Source organism: Canis aureus, chromosome 18 (genome assembly GCF_053574225.1).
Source record: "Canis aureus isolate CA01 chromosome 18, VMU_Caureus_v.1.0, whole genome shotgun sequence".
In the NCBI taxonomy this organism is placed as follows: Eukaryota; Metazoa; Chordata; class Mammalia; order Carnivora; family Canidae; genus Canis; species Canis aureus.
In genome coordinates, this window is record NC_135628.1 from 24,327,029 (window position 1) to 24,347,820 (window position 20,792).

Below are 20,792 nucleotides of genomic sequence, written 5' to 3' on the forward strand. Positions count from 1 at the left end.
TGTGGCACTGATGCACACCATTTCTCCCTGGGGAGGGAGAGCGATCTCCCTGGTCTTCTGCTGTTTGCTGGGCTGCTGTTTGCTGGGCCCCTGCTCGGAGAGCGGTCACCCTACTAGTCTCACAGTTTTCAGCTGGCTTCCTCGCCCTGATGCTTGGGAACTCTGCTGTAGTTAGACACCCTTCTTCTTTTTGTGACCCCAAGGACCCCACGACCATGTTGTCCTGCCTGGGAGACTGTCACACTTTGCTACCTGAGCACCTTTAGGCCAGGGACATCCCCAACTGTAGCAGACTTCTAAAAGTTCCAGTTTTGTGCTCTGCTGTTTATAGTACTTTCTGGTAGCCTCCTTATGCAAGCTTCTTCTCCCTGGGGTTTATCTTCCAATATATTTCTCCAGATTCATGTCTCTATACCTCCTCCTACCTTGCAAAAAGTGGTCACTTTTCTATTTGTAGAATTGCAGCAGTTCTTTTCTTAGATCGCTGATTGATTTCACAAGTGTTCAGAATGATTTGATAACTATCTAGCTGAATTTCCAGGGACCAGACAAAATTGGGTCCTTTATTCCTCTGCCATCTTAACTCCTTACCTACAAATATATTTAAAGGAAAAAAATAGACAAAATATGCGTAGGCAATTCACAGATGAAGAAATAGAAATAATCAATAAGCATTTGAAAAGATTTTCAAATAGATGCAAATGGAAGTCTGCAGTGTGGTTTTTTTGGCCCATAAAATTGGCAATAATTAAGAAGATTAATAATATCTACAATTGGTTAGGGTATAGGGAAATGAGGGCAATTAAATTTCAATCACAAGTAACCTTTGATCCAGCCTCTTCAGTTTATCCTCTGGAAGTACTTGCAGAGATATAAGAAAATTTATCACAGCATTGTTTAAATAGCAAAAATTGGAGACAACCATTTTAAAGGACTCAAAAAATTTTCAAAAATGGGAAATAACCCCTAACAGATTCAGTTAAAATTGTAAAATTCAGAAGTTTGCTTTTTTTTTTTTTTTCAAAAGAGACCAATTTCTCTATATGTGTTCTGTGGTATATTAATTATCTGTGGCTGTGTGACAAATTACCCCCAAATTTAGTAGCTTAAAAATAACACAGATTTATTGTTCTCATGATTTTATGGGTTGACTAGGTTCAGCTGGGCAGTTCTGCCTCTCTATAGTTGAGATCAGTCTAGCTGCAATCACTTGTGCAGCTGCGTTCATCTGGGAGCTTGCATGAGGCTGAAATCCCCAAGGCGGCTTCTCATCTTCCGAGATCTTTCTCCATGTGGCTTCTCCTATATGTCTGAGCTTTTTTTCTTTTTAAAGATTTTATTGATTTATTCATAAGAGACACACAGAGAGAGGCACAGTCATAGGCAGAGGGAGAAGCAGGGTCCCTGTAGGGAGTCTGATGTGGCACTTGATCCCAGGACCCTGGGATCATACCCTGAGCCAAAGGCAGATACTCAACCACTGAGCCACCCAGGCATCCCTGCCCCTGAGCTTTTATAGCATGGTGGCTTCCTTCTAAGAGAAAGTATTTCTAGAGGACATGCTCTAGGTGCAAGCACTTATTAAGCCTCTGCTGGCATCATGCTCGTTAAAGTCCTTTGGCTAAAACAGGTCACATTGCCAAGCCCAGTATCAATGTGGGAGAGGACTGCATGAAAGTGTTAAGAGTAGAAGGGGTGGTTTGTTGAAGGCCATAAATGCAGTTTAGTTTACTACACATGGGGGGAGAAAAGGTTCAGAGTATATTAGGTAAAAAGGATCAAGTTTTGGAGAATCAGTCTGTTTTTTTTTTGGGGGGTGGTGAAAAAAATCAAAATTGATTATCATATCAAGTTGAAGGCAGGTGCAGTTATGAGGATCCAGCTGAGTCCTATTAAGGCAAGACATTTATAGAAATATAAAGAAATTTATACAAATGTGAAACAAAACCACTCTTCTCAATAACTTCTTTTATTTGTAGGAAAATTGTTATATTTATTTATTTCTGATTATTTTTTGAGTATAGTTGACACACAATGTAGCATTAGTTTCAGGTGTTTAACCTTAGTAATTTGACAAGTTATATACTATGCTATGTTCACTGCAAGTATAGCTACCATCTGTCCCTTACATTGCTATTATGATATCATTGACTGTATTCCTTATGCCATGCTTTTTATTCCCATGATTTATTCACTGAAGATTGTTATTTTTAATAAAAATGTGTTATGTTAAAAAATGTTATTGTTACAGGTGTTAAAGTTTTGTCATTAAACATTTAAAATGCGATATCAGTAAATATGTAAATATAACCACCATAGAAAAAAGCTATTTGGGATTCACAATACTTTTTAAGAGTAAAGAATTTTCAGGGACGCCTGGGTGCCTTGGCAGTTGAACGTCTGCCTTTGGTTCAGGGCGCGATCCCAGGGTCTCTGATCGAGTCCCACATTAGGCTCCTTCTGGGAATCCTGCTTCTCCCTCTTCCTATGTCTCTGCCTTTCAGAGTTTCATAGATTTTGACTTACTTAGATAATACTTGAGTCATTTAGTACATACTATATATTTTGTTAAAGATGCTACAAACATTTTGGAAAATCTTATTTCAGCCAATAATTGCTTTTTTTTTTTTTTTTAAGATTTTATTTTTTCATGAGAGACACGGGAGAGAGGGAGGCAGAGACACAGGCAGAGGGAGAAGCAGGCTCCATGCAGGAAGCACGATGTGGGACTTGATCCTGGGACTCCGGGATCATGCCCTGAGCCAAAGGCAGACGCTCAACTGCTGAGCCATCCAGGCATCCCCAATAATTGCTCTTATTGAGTTCTATCCAATATTAAGTTTAAAATCATTCAATTTGTAATACATATTTTAAAAAATATTTTATTTATTCATGAGAGACACAGAGAGAGATGCAGAGATACAGCAGAGGGCTGTATGCAGGGAGCCCGATGCGGGACTTGATCCCGGGACTCTAGGATTGTGCCCTGGGCCGAAGGCAGGTGCCCAACTGCTGAGCCACCCAGGGACCCCCGCCCCTGTGATATATATTTTAATGAAATTTATAGCTTGTGAGTTTGATTTCCACATCAAGTAGTATTTAAAGTAGGTTGTTAGTTTAAAAGAAACTGAAAAGCTCTTTAAGTTCAATGTCATTTTCTCTGGTAAAGCCAATGGCGTGAAGTGTGTATACACCCATCAAAGAACCACATTAATTATCCTTATAATATAAAAGAATATATTCTGTAAGTAATATAGATAATACATAATAGTTTGCATGTTGGAATATAAACATAAGGGCAGAGTGAAGCAATGGAGGTAAATCGTCGTGTTGTAAAATTACATCCTAGCTTGCTGATGGGTAAGTCAGACTTGAAAATTTAAATTTAATGGTATTGTCTCCATTTACAACAAGCAAAAAATAACTTTTGTCGCCTTACCTTTGTAAATATACTGCCTACATCATTGCTTTTATTTTTCTCTCCATTAGGTCCCAGTGAAAGCCCACGCTTTCAATGATTTCATTCCATTGGAATAAAATTGTTTTCTGTTTTGTCTTCCTGAACACTCATCAGATTCTCACACACTTTTATTGCTTTTCTCTTTGATATTTCTGTTTTCTATTTCATAGATTTCTATTTGCGTGGCCCATTTGGAACCTTTCTTATCCTAGACGCCTATTCCTTCTTTATACTAAACATTAGAAATGGCTTTTCCTATGTTTGGCCTATGTCTACTTTGGAAAAAGTCATTTATTGTTATTGCACTCATAATTACTTAATACATAGATAGCTTTACAATGGGTCTTTAGCTCTGATTTCTTACTTTTTCTTTAGTATAACATTCCTTGCATTCAGGATGACTTATTGAATACCATAATGTGAACTATCACAAAGGGCTAATTAATAAAGTAAATGTTATATTAAAAACTCACAATGGAATTCAAGGCCCAAACTAGTAAAGATTCAAAGGTTTGTTCATTTATTCATTCATTGGGCAAATGTTTATGAACCTGTTATGTGTGAGCCAGTTTTATTTTTTTTTATTTTTTTATTTTTTTTATAAATATATTTTTAAAGATTTTATTTATTTACTCATGAGAGACATAGAAAGAGAGAGACAGAGACACAGGCAGAGGGAGAAGCGGGCTCCACGCCGGAAACCCGATGTGGGACTCAGTGATCCCATCCTGATCCAAAGGCAGACGCTCAGCTGCTGAGCCACCCAGGCATCCCTCAATAAGTATTTTTGTTTTTTTTTTTTAATATTTATTTTTTTAAAATTTTTATTTATCTATGATAGTCACAGAGAGAGAAAGAGAGAGAGGCAGAGACATAGGCAGAGGGAGAAGCAGGCTCCATGCACCGGGAGCCCGACGTGGGATTCGATCCCGGGTCTCCAGGATCGCGCCCTGGGCCAAAGGCAGGCGCCAAACCGCTGCGCCACCCAGGGATCCCGTGAGCCAGTTTTAAAAGGCCAATTGTAACTTAGATTTTTAAGAACTGATTAGATCAATATGAAAAAGATCTTGGAGTTTAGCTGATTCTAAGCATAAAATGAGCTCTTTCTGTGAGACTTGATTGCTGAGCAAAGTTAAAAAATTTGAGGTTTCCCTGATTAAAATACTGTGCCTCATATTCAGTTTGTTAGGTTTCTCCTGGGATATTATATTTATAGTAGATACTGGATATATTTACCATTTTTACCTATGTACAGCCCTTTCTAAATAAACCTGTATTTACATGAGTCTATATCATTGATCTCAACCCATTGGACTCAGGGGAGATATCTGTCCCATGGATGGCCAATCTCCAGGCTTGCTAGTGAGTTGTAGTCAGGATCAAAGTAGGAATCTGGTGCAATCAGAGATTTGTTAAAAAAAAATTCAAATTTTGGAAACTGAGAAATACAGATTTGGTGCAAAGGAGAGTGTGTGCCTGGAGCAGAAAGATCAAGATAGTTAGAACTAGAATAGCCATAATGGAACATAGGCAGGGTGAGTAAGTTAGGAAGACATTCAGCAAATAAAGAATGGCACTGAGAAAATCAGAGAAATGAAAATATACTGCCTTTAGAAGATAAAGATTTAAGATCCCTAGGTTCAATTTCCTTAAGCCCCTTTTGTGTTGGTGTTGCATTTCTTACCCTTGGATTTCTGCAAGATTCTCTTTTTTTTTTTTTTTTTTTAAGATTCTCTTTTTTAGGGATCCCTGGGTGGCGCAGTGGTTTGGCGCCTGCCTTTGGCCCAGGGCGCGATCCTGGAGACCCGGGATCGAATCCCACATCGGGCTCCCAGTGCATGGAGCCTGCTTCTCGCTCTGCTTCTCTCTCTGTCTCTCTCTCTCTCTCTCTGTGACTATCATGAATAAATAAAGATTCTCTTTTTTAAAAAGAGCATCCAAATAGCCTTGACTATGTTATTTATATTGTTTAACAGCAATTTATTGGCAAATTAGATTTCTTTTAGGTAAGAGCAGGCAAGATGATGAGATCTCTGGGAACCCCATCACTGAGATGAGCACTTTTTTTTGACATTAACATAACACATGCCTTAGTGGTTCAACATTATTCTTAAGTGTTCTGTTTTATACTGTGGTCTGTGATGGGTTTTATGACCTGTGGCTTCCTGACAGTGAAAATGTATTTCTGGTGGTTTTATTGTACAGTTAGCACTTCTGTAGTCTTTATCTTTCCACCCACCTTTTGTAGAATGATAAGAGTTTATGAGTTCCAGTAATCAGGATTATTTAGTTTAAAGGCATTTTACATAGAATTATACTCTGAATTTTGCCATGAAATAATGAAAATCATCTCCTTGGAAAATAGCAACACTATGAAAGCAACCTATATTAATCCTATGCTTCCTATGCTTTGCAATATGGGTATTGGACATATGGGTTTTGTGGTCTTCTATATATATCCCTATCTAACATTAAGATAGTACATTATCTGAAAATGTCTAACAATGTAATAACATTTTGCTAAACTTTATTTTGAGTAATTTATTTTTATATATGGATGTGGGATGAGCAGGGACTTAAAAAATCTTTTAGATTATCCCCTAATTTTCTTTCTTTAAAGATTTTTTTATTCATTTATTTGAGAGAGAATGAGAGCGAGAGCATGAACAGGGGGAATGGTCAGAGAGAGAGAGAGAAGCAGATTCTTTGCTGAGCAGGACCCTGCGATCATGACCTGAGCCAAAGGGAGATGCTTAACTGACTGAGGCACCCCTATCCCCTAATTTTCATGAGAATTTTATTTACAAATTTCTAGACAGATGAAAGATCTATCATTGTTTTAAAGAATTTGGGAAATTGTATGTTTTCTCTCAGGAGCCTATTTTATATTGAAGTTCCCAGGAATAGGAGTTATTAATTATTCTGCCAACCTGGATCCCTTAGTATATCATTTGACTTAAAAATTTATATTTTGTCATCTCAAAATTTGCAAATGTCCTACACTACACAAAATCAGATGAAACTTCATTTTTCTTAACTGAAAGTTTCAGTGGAGTCATTGACATCTCAGGAAAGTTTTGAGATGCCGGCATCAGGATATGTGCAAAATGAGATTGTTTATACCTAATGAATAAAAGTAACTTTTATTAATATAGTGGAAACTGTGAGGGATGCCCGGGTGGCTCAGTGGACGTCTTTGGCTCAGGGTGTGATCCCGGAGTCCTGGGATTGAGTCCTACATTAGGCTCCCCAGAGGGAGCCTGCTTCTTCCTCTGCCTATGTCTCTGCCTCTCTCTCTCTGTGTCACTCATGAATAAATAAATAAAATCTTTAAATAAATAAATAAATAAATAAATAAATAAATAAATAAATAAAGATAGTGGCAACTGTGATGGTTACTATGATACATTGGTTTCATTGATTAAGCATAGGACTAATGATGGGGTGATTATTATTAGTCAGTGAGTTTTGTTGGAATTCTAGCCAACCAGTGCAAAATATCTGCCATTATTAACAATAGGATCAGGTAAAAAAGTATACATATGCAGAATATAATCACATTTATTGAAGGTTATGTCTATTTATGGTAGGTTTTACTATCATAAAAGCCTAATTTCAGAGAAAAATCTAATTCCTTGATGGCAGGGACCATGTTTTGATCAGCCTAATATTCTCTGATAGAGTTAGCACAATGCCTTGCACTAAAAAAGTCTGTCCTAAATGTTTGATTAAGACAGTGTTTTGGTTATCCATTGCTGCTTAATGAACCATCCCCAAACTTAGTGAGTTCAAACAGCAAATATTTTTTATGTCTCACAAATCTTAGGTTGACCTAAATTTAGCTTGTTTGGGCTTCTGCTCCATGTTGTCAGCTGAAGCTGCAGTCATCTGGAGACTTGACTTGGCTGGAATGTCCAAAATGTCTCAGTCACATGGCTGATACTTAGTGCAAACTCTCAATTGGTGGCTTTGCAGTCGCCTCTGTTCTTTTTAATGTAGACTCCCATGGTAGTTTGGGCTTGTTATAGTATTAGCCTGATTCCAAATGCGTGCAAGTGGCGGATTTCTTAAGGCCTAGCCTCAGAAGTTTTACAGTATTTTGTTCATTGCATTCTTTTGGTTAGAGCAACTCATAGGGTCAGTCCAGATTATCAAAATGATTGTTGACAAATAGTTTTTTTTTTAAAACTTTTATTATTTCAGTTCAAATCATATATCCTTTCCCTAGATAAAATATTCTCCTGAAGTCCTGGAGGATTTGAGAAGAATAGGAAGATGGGAATCATAAATGAGAAGAGAGATTGTTATATTTCTTTTAATTGTCTTAGCTTTTCCAACAGAGATATACTTGCCTGGTTGCTAGAGCACATTGATATCCCAATATGATTTTATTTGTTCTTGGAGTAGACACAGGTGCTTTAATCAAAACATGTTTCCCATAGTTAAAAACCTCTGCTCAATTTTTGATAACCAGACACTTGTTTTGTGATTTGTGGGGAAAATAGGCCTAAGTTACAGGTCTTTGGAATGACTTCCCATACTGCGTCCTATAAATTATGTTTCTTCTCCCTGTGCTTTGGGGGATAAGCTTTTATTCACTTGAGGACACAGGTAGATTGTGAGGCAATGAGCAACTTCTTTTTAAGCAGCAGCATAGATACCCTGTTCTTTCATAGGATATTCCAGTTGACTGGTTAGTTTCTAAGCAGAAAAATCCCTGAGAGTAAATTAATTTTATTCTGTAATGTAATTTTATTCTGTAATCTAAGCATTTCCTTCTGCTCTGTTTTCCTGAAATTCGGCTAAGCTTCTTGATACTCTTCTGGTGGCACTTAATTTACTGTTATGGCTCCATTTCATAAGACAAAAGTTTAAAACTTCATGATGTTTCACAATGCATTTATAAAAATTTGGTTGTTCTACAGATTTATAGGAACTTGATTTTCATAATGACATAAGAAACAAATGATTATAAATGATTTGGTAGTAAATTATGGTTAATACTTCGTGATAAAGGGGATGATGTAAAATAACAGTAAAACTAAGGAAATTTTTATATATATATTTACAATGTAAATATATAAATATTTTAATTGAAGCATAGTTGTAATTGTAAATATATATATTGTAAATATATATATTTTAATTGAAGCATAGTTGACATATATTAGTTTTAGATATATAACATACTGATTCAACAATTATATACATTACAAAATACTCATCATGATAAGTATAATTATCCTCTGTCATCCTAAAGTTATTACAATATTATTGACTGTGTTCCCTGTGCTATACTTTTCATTCCCATAACTTATTTATTTTATAACTGGAAGTTTGTATCTCTTAATCTCCTCCACCTATTTTACATATCCCCTCCACCCACTCCCCTCTGGCAACCACTAATTTGTTCTCTTATTTATCTGTTTCTTTTAAAATTTTGTTTTGTTTGCTTGTTTGGTTTTTTAGATTCCACATATAAATGAAATCATATGATATTTGTCTCTCTCTGATTTATTTCACTTAACATAATACTATTTTTTTAGGTCCATCTATGGACCTTGTTGTCCATCTGTTGTCACAAATGGCAAGATTTCATTCTTTTAATAGCTGAGTTATATTCCATTGTATATATGTATACCACGTCTTTATCCATTCATCTTTTGATGGATGCATGGATTGCTTCCATATTTTGGCTATTATAAATAATACTGCAATAAACATAGTGGTACATATATCTTTTCAAATTAGTATTTTCATTTTCTTTGGATAAATGCCCAGAAGTAGAATTATTGGATTGTATGGTATTTCTGTGTTTAGTTTTTTGAGGAATTTCCATACTGTTTTCCATATTGGCTGCATCAATTTATAATCCTACTAACAGTGCACAAGGGTTCCCTTTTCTCTGCCGTCTGACTACAGTTGTTATTTGTTGCCTTTTCTATATTTTTCTTTTTATGTTCTTCCCTAATTGGATAATAATGAAGAAATTATAATGAGTATTTGTCTCTGATGATAATGCTCTTATGTATGCTTTCTAGAAAGCTTGAGGAATTTAGGAATTATTGTTAGGGTTAAAATAAGAATATAATGTGGTAACTGAAGAACAGACACTAGGTTTAGAAAGGTCTTATTATATATTGAAAATATTAAAAAATTAATTTCACACAAACTGTCAGCTTATGAAATACTACATAGAATCCTAGCAAGCTTTCTAATATAATTTTAAATATTCTATTACAAGATATATTTGAGAAAGATAGGAAGTTAGTTACGTAGCAGAAACAATCCATGTTTTGTTCTTTTGCCTTTGAGAAGAATAAAGATTTTTAAAATATGAGAGTATATTTTGAGTATTACTTGGGACATCTAATCAGGTTTATAAAGCTGCAAAGTTACATAATCAAGACTGCCATAAATGTTAATATGTTACATATTAGATATGAAATGTGGAGGTAGGTTAGCAACTATAGAGAGCCTCTTGCTGAGTGTTTGTAGAAAGAAACAGTTTTTTAAATCATAGTTCCTATTTTGTGGTCACTTTGCTTTTTGCTCTACCTAGTCTTTTTTTTTTTTTTTTTTTAAGATTTTATTTATTTATTAATGAGAGACAGAGAGAGAGAGGCTGAGACACAGGCAGAGGGAGAAGCAGGCTCCATGCAAGGAGCCCGATGTGGGACTTGATCCTGGGTCCCCACACCCTGGGCTGCAGGCGGTGCTAAACCGCTGCGCCACTGGGGCTGCCCTCTACCTAGTCTTTAGTGGTAACTTTAGTCATAACTGTTACTCATCTTTGAGCCCAGGGCCGATGAAGAGAAGATTTAAAAAAAAAATAACATTACAATGTATGGCAAGGACAAAGAAAAGCTTCTATCAACTGGAAAACACTGTTGGTTTTTCACCTTCTTTTTATTTTTAAAAGATTCTATTTTATTCATGAGAGACACACAGATAGAGGCAGAGACATAGGTTAGAGGGAGAAGCAGGCTCCCCATGGGGAGCCCGATGTAGGACTCCATCCTGGGACTTTGGCCCTGAGTCCCTGTTATAAAATTCTTTTGTTCTGTTTCCCATAGAATGCATTGATATTTCAGGTCACATTTAAGTAATTTTTTGATTTTTTTAATTTCTGTTTTTTCTTCCAAGATTTTATTTCGATTCAAGTTAATTAACATAGAGTGTAGTACTGGTTTCAGGAGTAGAATTTAGTGATTAATTACTTACGTGCAACACCCAATGCTCGTCACAAGTGCCCTCCTAGTGCCCATCACTCATTTAGCCCATCCTCCCACTGCCCTCTCTTTCCCCCAGCAAACCCTCAGTTTGTTCTCTCTTTTTTAAAAATAATATTTGTTTATTTCTTTGAGAGAGTCAGAGCACGAGCAGGAGGAGAGGGAGAGAGAATCTCAAGCAGACTCCATGCTGAACGTGGAGCCTGATGCAGTCTCTGTCTCAAGACTCTGAGATCACAACCTGAGCCAAAACCAAGAGTCAGATGCTTAACTGACTGTACCACCCAGGCTCCTCCTTCATTTTATTCTCTATACTTAAGAGTCTCTTATGGTTTGCTTCCCTCTCTGTTTTTATCTTACTTCATTTTTTCTTCCCTTCTCCTATGTTTATCTGTTTTGTTCCTTAAATTTCACATATGACTGAAATCATATGGTATTTGTCTTTCCCTGACTACTTATTTACTTCGCTTAGCATAATACACTTTAGTCCCATCCATGTTGTTGCCAATAGCAAGATTTCATTTTTTTCTGATGGCTGGATAATGTTCCATTGTGTGTGTGTGTGTGTGTGTGTGTGTGTGTGTATCTTTATCCCTTCATTAGTCAGTGAACATTTGGGTTCTTTCCATAATTTGGGTATTGTTGATAGTGCTGCTATAAACATTGGGGTGCATGTGCCCCTTCAAATCAGTGTTTTTATATTCTTTAGATAAATACCTAGTAGTGCAATTGCTGGGTTGTAGGGTAGTTCACTTTTTAACTTTTTGAGGAACCTCCATACTGTTTTCCAGAGTGGCTGCACTGGTTTGCATTCCCACCAACAGTGTAAGAGGGCTCCCTTTCTCTGCATCCTCACCAACATCTGTTGTTTCCTTTGTTGTTAATTTAAGCCATTCTGACTGGTGTGAGGTGGTATCTCATTGTGGTTTTGATTTGTATTTCCCTGATGATGAGTGATGTTCAGCATTTTTTCAGGTGTCTGTTAGCCATATGTATGTCTCCTTGGGAGAAATATCTACTGCTCATTTCTTAACTGTATTATTTATTTTTGGGGTGTTTCAGGTCACATTTTTAATGTTTATACATTTTATATTTTTCTTAAGGTACTTTTCCTTTTATAAGATTTTAAAAATTTATCATTTGCAAGGATTTTTGGTAAGTTTTACCGTATTTAGATTTGCTTTGAACTATCTTGGTTTGGTAATCTAAAATTATGTAAATGCCATTTGAGTTTTTCACTTATTAGCATTTTTTTGGCATAGTTTAATATTTCTATGAGATTATAAATTTAAGATATGTCTACACTGTACTGAAGATTTTTGACTCACTTTATTTATTTATTTTTTAAAAAATTTTTATTTATTTATGATAGTCACACACACAGAGAGAGAGAGAGAGGCAGAGACACAGGCAGAGGGAGAAGCAGGCTCCATGCACCGGGAGCCCGACGTGGGATTCGATCCCGGGTCTCCAGGATCGCGCCCTGGGCTGAAGGCAGGCGCTAAACTGCTGCGCCACCCAGGGATCCCTTTGACTCACTTTAAAGACAACTAAAATGCTTTGAAACTTTTCTGTTCTTAAAGAAAAAGCCAACTAATGACAAGCCAACATGATTTGAATTTTCATTCATGTTTGTAAATAGCACTATAATGATTTTCTTTTTTTAAGTTACAGCAATAACTGGAGAAGAACTAGTATATCTCCTTTATAAATTTGTTTCTTTGTCACCTCAATTTAGTGCAGAGAGTAAGGTAAAATGGAAAATAATGTGCCCTTTTGGCAATAATGTACCCATCTGAGAAGCCCTTGTATAATCAAATATTATGAAAGTATTGAAATCAAAGCTTTATGTGTTCTTCTATATATTTTAAAATAAGAATGATATAGAATGTCATCAGAAGTAATGAATATCTTTGAAGTGATCTTAATCCCATTTTTGGAAATCATGTTCAAATTACATTTGTGGCAGATAATAGGCTACATTATTCTTTATTTGACAAATTTACCTTTAAAAATCAGAAATGTCTATACTAACTTTCATTTCAGATCTGCCCTACATAGTGGCTAATATATTTCTACATTATGCAGACATTGAACATCAACTAGTCATTAGAGAAGTGCAAATTAGGACTGCAGTGTGATATAACCATACACCCATTAGAACCGGTAAAATGAAAAGTAGTGGCTACCACATGCTGGCAAAGATGTTGAGAAATTGAATTAACTTGAACATCTATAGGCTGGAAGAGAGTATATCTGGAAAATAGTTGGGCAGTATCTCAAAAAACTAAATATACAACTATCACATGAACCAACAATCACACTCCTGGACATTTATGTCAGAGAAATGAAAACTATTATTTGCACAAAAACCTGTATGAGAATACAATCATGGCAGCAGTAATAGTAAAAAACTGGAAACGATCCAAATGTCCTTCAGTAGGTGAATGGTTAAATAAACTATGGTATATTTATGCCATAGAGTACTAAATTGCAATAAAAAGGAACAAAGTACTGATACATCTAACAACTTGGCTAGATCTTGAGGACCTTATGCTGAGTGAAAAAAAGACCATCTCAAAAAATCATGTAATATATGATTTTATTTATATAACAGTCTCAAACAAAATGATAGAGATGGAGAACAGATTAGGGCTTGCCAGGAATTAGGGATGATGGAGGTGAAGAAGGTAGGTGTGACTATAAGGGGGGTAGCACTAGGTAGATCTTTGTGGTAATGGAGTTTTATATCTTGATTGCACTGGAGGGTTGCAACAATCTACATATATGATAAAATGGCACAGAGTGAAACATTCTTTTTGTAGCAATGTCAATTTCCTGGTTTGGTATTATATTTACCTAAAATGTAACCATTGAGGGAAACTGAATAAAGAGTACATGTACCGCTCAGTACTACTTTTCTTTCTTTTCTTTTCTTTCTTTCTTTCTTTCTTTCTTTCTTTCTTTCTTTCTTTCTTTCTTTCTTTCTTTCTTTCTTTCTTTCTTTCTTTCTTTCTTTCTTTCTTTCTTTTCTTCCCCTTCCTTCCTTCCTTCCTTCCTTCCTTCCTTCCTTCCTTCCTTCCTTCCTTCCTTCTTTCTTTCTTTCTTTCTTTCTTTCTTTCTTTCTTTCTCTCTCTCTCTCTCTCTCTCTTTTTTCTCTTTCTTTCTTTCTTTCTTTCTTTCTTTCTTTCTTTCTTTCTTTCTTTCTTTCTTTTCCTCCATTCATTCTGTCTTTTCTTTTTTAAAGATTTATTTATCTATTTAGAAACAGAGAGGGAGACAGTGAGCAGGAGGTGGTGCAAAGGAAGAGAGAAATCCCCAAGCCAATTCCCCGCTCAGTGGGGAACCTGATGGCTCTATGCCAGGACCAGAGATCATGACCTGAGCTGAAACCAACAGTTGGCCACTCAACCAACTGAGCCACCCAGGCACCCCTGAATACCAACTTTCAGTTCTTTGGAGTATTTTCCTAGGAGTGGAATTGCTAGGTCATATGGTAATTCTATGTTTGAATTTTTGAGAATTACTAAACTGTTTTCCATAGTGGCTAAACCTTTTTATCTTCCCTTTGGCAATGTAAAAGGTCATAATTTCTCTACGTGCTTGCCGACACTTGTTATTTTATTTATTTTTAAGATTTTGTTTATTTGTTCATGAGAGACATACATAAAGAGAGAGAGAAAGAGAGACAGAGATTGAGAGAGAGAGGCAGAGACACAGGCAGAGGGAGAAGCAGACTCCATGCAGGGAGCCCGATGTGGGACTCCATCCCAGGACCCCAGGACCAGGCCCTGGGCTGAAGGTGGCGCTAAACCGCTGAGCCACTCAGGTTGCCCTGTTATTTTCTTTATGAGAGTAAAGTTGTTATTGCATATTTGAAAGTTTCTAAGAGAGTTGATCTTAAAAGGTCTTATTATAGAAAAAATTTTCTATATTTGTAACTATGGTGATGGATGTTACTAGACTTATTGTGGTGGTCATTTCATAATAAGTATAAATATTGAGTCATTATGTTGTATACCTGACACTAATATAATGTTACATGTCAATTATACCTCAAAAAATTATTACAGTGTCCTCATGAGTAGAAAGTGGTATTTTGTGATTTTGATTTGCATTTCCCCAAAGACTAAAGATGGTATACATCTTTTCTTATGCTTGTTGGCCATTTGTACATTCTATTTAGAGAAAAGGCTCTTCAGGCCTTTTTCCATTTTTAAATTTGGGTCTGTCTTTTTTTGTTGTTGTTGTTGTTGAGTTGAAAGAGTTCTTTATATATTCTGGACACTAGATCTTTATCTGCTACATTATTGCAAATATTTTCTCCTATTCTTGGAGTTGTCTTTTCACTTTCTTGATAAGTGTTGATGAAGTCTATTCCTTTTCTTTGGTTGCTCTTACTTTTTAGTGTCATATATAAGAAATTATTGCCAAAAACAAGATAATGAAAATTAACCCCTATGTTTTCTTCTAAGAATTCTACAGTTTTAGCTTTATATTTAGGTCTTCACTCATTTTGAGTTAGTTTTTTTTTTAATTTGGTATGAAGTAAGGGTGCAATTTCATTTTTTTTCATGTATATATTCAGTAGTTCTAGTACCTTTGTTGAAGAGACTATTTCCTCTCCATTGCATGGTGTTGGTACCCTTGTTGAAAATCAACTGAAGTCTCAATTCTACTCCATTGATCTGTATGTCTACCCTACGCCAGTACCATGGTGGTTTGGTTAACTCTAGCTTTGTAGTACATTTTGAAATTGGGATATATAGGTTCTCCAATTTTGTTTTTCTTTTTCAACATTGTTTTGACTATTAGTTTATTGAAATTCCGTATGAATTGTAGGATCAGCATGTCAATTTCTGCAAAAAGGCATTTGGGATTTTGAGAGGAATTACATCAAATCTGTAAACCATTTGGGGAAGTATTGCTATCATAACCATGTTAAGTCTTCCAATTCACAAACATGAATATTTTCCATTTATTTAGGTAATTTTTAATTTCTTCCAATAATATTTTGTAGTTTTCAGCGTACAAGTCTGAGTTCCTTTTGTTAAATTAATTCTCAAGTATTTTATTCTTTTTTAAAGATTAAATTAAAGATTTTATTTATTTATTTGACAGAGAGAAAAAGAGAGAGCACAAGAAGGGAGAGTGGCAGGCAGAGGGAGAGGGAGAAGTTGGCTCCCCGCTGAGCAGAGAGCCTGATGTGGGGCCTTTTTTTTGTTTGTTTGTTTTTTTACGGACTTCAGATGAACATTTATTAAGAACCGTCTCACTCAGCTACAATAAATTCCCCTTTATAAAACTTTCCCTAGTAGTAAAAATAACCCGACCCGGCCTCCTCTGGCAGCCCGTGAGCCAGGGCTGAGGCTGGGCTTGCCGGCCCTGCCCCGATGGCCGCCAGCTGAGTCCCTCACCTCAGTGGACAACAACAGCTGGGGGGGTGGGGGGAAGCGCCCTTTAGGGCTCCACGCGTGAGCCCCCGCACTCCACCCCCCACAGCCACGTGGGCCGGGTTACTCCTGCCCTCCCCATGAGCCACCAGGAATGGGGAAGAGGCATGTCATTCCACTCCAGGTGCAGACCCTGGTATCATCACCTGAGCCAAAGGCAGATGCTTAACTGACTGAGCCACCCAAATGCCCCTTGAGTACTTTTTTTTTTTTCATGAAAAGGTGTTAGATTTTGTCAAGTGCTTTTCTTTTTCTGCATTAATTGATCTTGTATTTTCTTTCCTTCCTTATATTAATATAGTGTATTGATTGATTTTTGTAATGTTGAATCACCCTTGCATTCCTGGAATAAATCATACTTGATTGTGATATATCATCTTCTTAAAATGCTGCTTGATTCGGTTGGTTAATGTTTTCTTGAGGATTTTTGCATCTATATTCATAAGGGATATTGGTCTATAGTTCTCTTATAATATCTTTGTATGGTTTTGTTATCAGAGTAATTCTGACTTCTTAGAGTTAGGAAGTATTTCCTCTTCTATTTTTGGAAGAGCTTGAGATGGATTAGTCTTAATACTTTAGATGTTGGTAATATTTATCAGTGAAGCAGGAGCATTTAAAAGCTCTGTTCACCCATGTATCTCCTTTCCCAACAGCTTCCTTTCCAACAGCTTTTCAGTTCTTGTCTTGACTGTTATCCCTAGTTCCAGGCTGCTGTGGCCCATTGCCTTTGCCTTTATTTTATTTTATTAAAGATTTTATTCATTTATTCATGAGAGACACAGAGAAAGAAAGAGGCAGAGACACAGGCAGAAGCAGGCTGCATGCAGAAAGCCCAATGTGGGACTCGATCCTGGGACTCTGGGATCATGCCCTGAGCTAAAGGCAGCCACCGCTGAGCCACCCATTTGCCACCCAGGAAACTGCTGTAGCCCAGGTCATATCACCACATATTGGGCAAAACAAAGGCAGCCCTTTGCAACAGTCCTTAAAGGAGCCATCATACATGTTAAAGCAGTTGCAGTTCTTTGAGAATAAGGTCTGTATTACTTTCTGTGTGTCATTAGCAACCTGCACCAAGAATTTAGGCTTCTCTGTCTTCATGACCACTGCTGATCTGAGAAGTTTGGGATTGTAGATGAGCAGTTTAAAATGTCTCAGTGCTTGCTTATCACAATGCAGCAGCTTCTTTCTTGACCAATCTTTCATCAGTCTTACAGGTTTTTGACTAGATTAGAGAGTTCTACCAGAGTTGATTTGACAATTTTTGGCAGCTTATTAGTTGTTTTTGTGGAGAGATAGAGCTCTGAAATTCTCTACTCCACTTTTGGTAACATTATTTCCGTACTATTTTTTTACAACTTTTTATAAATCTATGAGTATTTCAAAATAAGAAGTTTAATTCTCTGACCTTCTAAGGGAACATGCCATTATAAATTCATAGAAAAATAGTCTTAGTGATTGTTTGCAGACATTAGTTATAGAAAGTATTTTCTGTATATATCCTTAATAATTTGGTTTAGAATATGACAACAGAGGAATTGAAAGAAAGAGATAGTGATTACTACCCTGATTTGAAGATTTCTAAATTTTAGTGTAATATTTTCTTGAGTCCCTAGTTTTTATCATATTCACCTCTCATCTTGGTGAGGTCAGTTTTCTTTGTATTAATTTATGTGTCACCTGGATGATACCCTTTTGTGGATGTTGAGGTAAGTATGATATGGTAGAGTGGAATTTGAAGGATATTTTATGAATATCTTCTATATTGAAAGGAGGGTAAATAGATATGAATAGCAAGTAAGGCAGATACAATTAGGATTTTTTTAAAAGATTTTATTTATTTATTCATGAGAGACACACAGAGAGAGAGGCAGAGACACAGGCAGAGAGAGAGGCAGCCTCCATGCAGGGAGCTGGATGTGGGACTCGATCCCAGGACTCCAGGACCACGCTCTGGGCGAAAGGCAGGCACTAAACTGCTGAGCCATCCAGGGATTCCCCCCAATTAGAACCCAGCTTGGGACACTTGATTGGCAGCCAGTTGAGTGGAGGACTCTTGGTTTTGGCTCAGGTCGTGATCTCAGGGTCATGAGATCAAGTCCCATTCTGTGCTGAGCACAGAGTCTATTTAACAATCTCTCTCTCTCTTCTTTTGCCCCTCCCGCCCCCCAACATGCTCTCTCTTTCTCAAATAAATAAATAAATAAATAAATAAATAAATAAATCTGTCTTTAAAAAAGAACCCAGCTTGGGTGCCTGGGTGGCTCAGTTGGTTGAGCGCCTGCCTTCAACTTGGGTCATGATCCTGGAGTTCTGGGATCAAGTCCTGCATCAGGCTCCCTGCTCAGCAGGAGTCTGCTTCTTCCTCTGCCTCACCCCATTCATACTCGCTCTTTCTCTCATTCTCTCTGTGTCTCTCAGATAGATAGATACAATCTTAAAGAAAAAAAAAATGAACCCAGCTTAATTACTTTTCATTAGTAATTATTAACTTTTTAAAAAATTGATTCTCTTCTTCCTTAACACTGTCACCTCTTTGTAGAGAATAGAGTAAAAATCTCTATTTATTCACTTTGGAATTAGCTTTCAAATTCTTGGTTCAGATTGGAGTCAAGGAATCTGAGCAATTTTGAAAACTTGCTGAACTTGCCTAACCAATATGTGTCAGCTTTATTATATTGACATTAACTATAATATATGTATAAAATATGATAGATTGGTTTTTAAAAAGAGCTTGCGATGTATGTAAATAGGGGCTATTTATTAACTGAAGAGATCTTTCTGGAATATATCCCATCTGATAGGTACCGGATTAGGTGCTGAGAATAGAATGTGGGCAAAACCAGATTTAGTTCCTGCTTTTAAAAGCACAGTACAATCTCTACTTGGTATATTATTCCCCTATGTTGTAAAAACAGACTGCCTGTTAAATCTCTACAGCAACAGTTTGTTTCTTGCCTAGTGATTGTTGATTAGTTGTTGCTTTGTCTACATGTCTCTCCTTCCAGGATGAAAGAGCCACCTTTATCTGGGACATTTGGGTCTCCCATCACTCTCTGCACTCTAGCCACATGGATTTTTTTCTTTTCCTTGAAAAACCCAATGATTCTTTTTCCAGGGCCTTTTTCTATAAAATTCAGCTTACCTGGTACACCATACACCATATCGTACCTTCTCATCGGGTCCTTTTAAACTCATACTTAGTTAAATCTCAGCCAAAGTGTCAATTACTTAGGGAAATTTTTACTGACACCTAAGTCTGTGTCAGCCTACAGTAATTCAAAGTGATTAGCCAGTAATAATTGATTACTAGAACAAAAGTCAATACTCTTTAGAAGATTATAACAGAAACCAGAATCTCTGTAACTTATCATCCATAATGTCCAGTATATGATCAAAGTTCATAGTCATTCAAAAAAGAAGGAAAATGACACTCAAGCAAAATGAACAGTCAATAGATATCAACTCTAAGATTATTAGAAAACTGGACTTAGCAGAGAAAGGTTTTATTTATTTTTATTTTAAGATTTTATTTATTTATAGAGATGCAGAGAGAGAGAGAGGCAGAAACACAGGCAGAGGGAGAAGCAGGCTCCACGCAGAGAGCCTGACGTGGGACTCGATCCAGGGTCTCCAGGATCACGCCCTTGGCTGCAGGCGGCGCTAAACCGCTGCGCCACCAGGGCTGCCCCAGAGAAAGGTTTTAAAACAGCCAGTATAGGGGTGCCTGAGTGGCTCAGTCAGTTAAGCATCTGCCTTCATTCAGCTCAGGTCATGATCTTGGGGTCCTGGAATTGAGCCTTGCATCAGGCTCTCTACTCAGTGGGGAATCTGCTTCTCCCCTTGCCTCTGCCTCCTCCACTCTGCTCATACTCTGTCTCAGTCTATCTCTCAAATAAATAAATAAAATCTTAAAAAAATAAAGCAACTATTATAAATATGCTCAAAAATTAAAATAATATTTAAAGAGTTAAAGGAAATGAATTAATAGGGAATATCAGAAAAAAAAGGAAAGTGTAATAAGAAAGTGAAATGCAAATCCTAGGTCTGAGGAATAAATAAATGAAAATTTTCTTGTATGGATGGATATGAGGGTGATCTGGTTGTGACATCTGTCACCCCATTGATCACTAGGCTTGATTTGGCTGATCTGTCTGGCTAGGCCATCCTCTTCCTCCCTCACTGCTCCATGTGCATCCCTCACAAAGCTGTGTGCTGTATTGAAGAGGGTGACCATCCCAGATAGGAGAGGACCATTCTTCTGTCAAAGGTATACAGGTAGCTGTGCTCCCCTGCTAGAACCTCCAAATAAGCTCTCAAGGTCTATTTGTAGAACATAGGGTAGTCAAGTTTCCAAGACTCCAGACACATCCAAATGAGGTGCTGCCTGTGGCAGTCTGCATTTCTTAAAAAAAGAAAAAAAAGGAAATTTTTCTTTCTTTCTACAGGAAAGATTTCCTGTATGAACTTAACAGCTGCCTGTGCAGTCTGCATTTCTTAAAAAAAGAAAAAAAAAGGAAATTTTTCTTTCTTTCTAAAGGTAAGATTTCCTGTATGAACTTAACAGCAGATTGGAGAAAACAGAATAAAGAGGAAATGTCAGTAGAAATTATCCAATCTTAGAAATACAAAAAAAAAAAAAAA

The 20,792-nt window shown here is 36.7% G+C and overlaps 1 protein-coding gene across 10 annotated transcripts in view; it reads left to right on the top strand.

The window, feature by feature from the left end:
• HYCC1 (hyccin PI4KA lipid kinase complex subunit 1) overlaps nucleotides 1-20,792 on the top strand; it is a 123,195-nt gene that overhangs the window by 18,360 nt on the left and 84,043 nt on the right. The window contains exon 1 of one of the 10 annotated variants that reach the window (XR_013356737.1): nucleotides 20,597-20,688. The exons of the other annotated variants lie outside the window; for them this stretch is intronic. The gene's annotated coding sequence lies outside the window, so the exon portion shown is untranslated. Of the gene's footprint in view, nucleotides 1-20,596; nucleotides 20,689-20,792 lie in introns of those variants that run through there. 10 annotated transcript variants of the gene reach the window in all.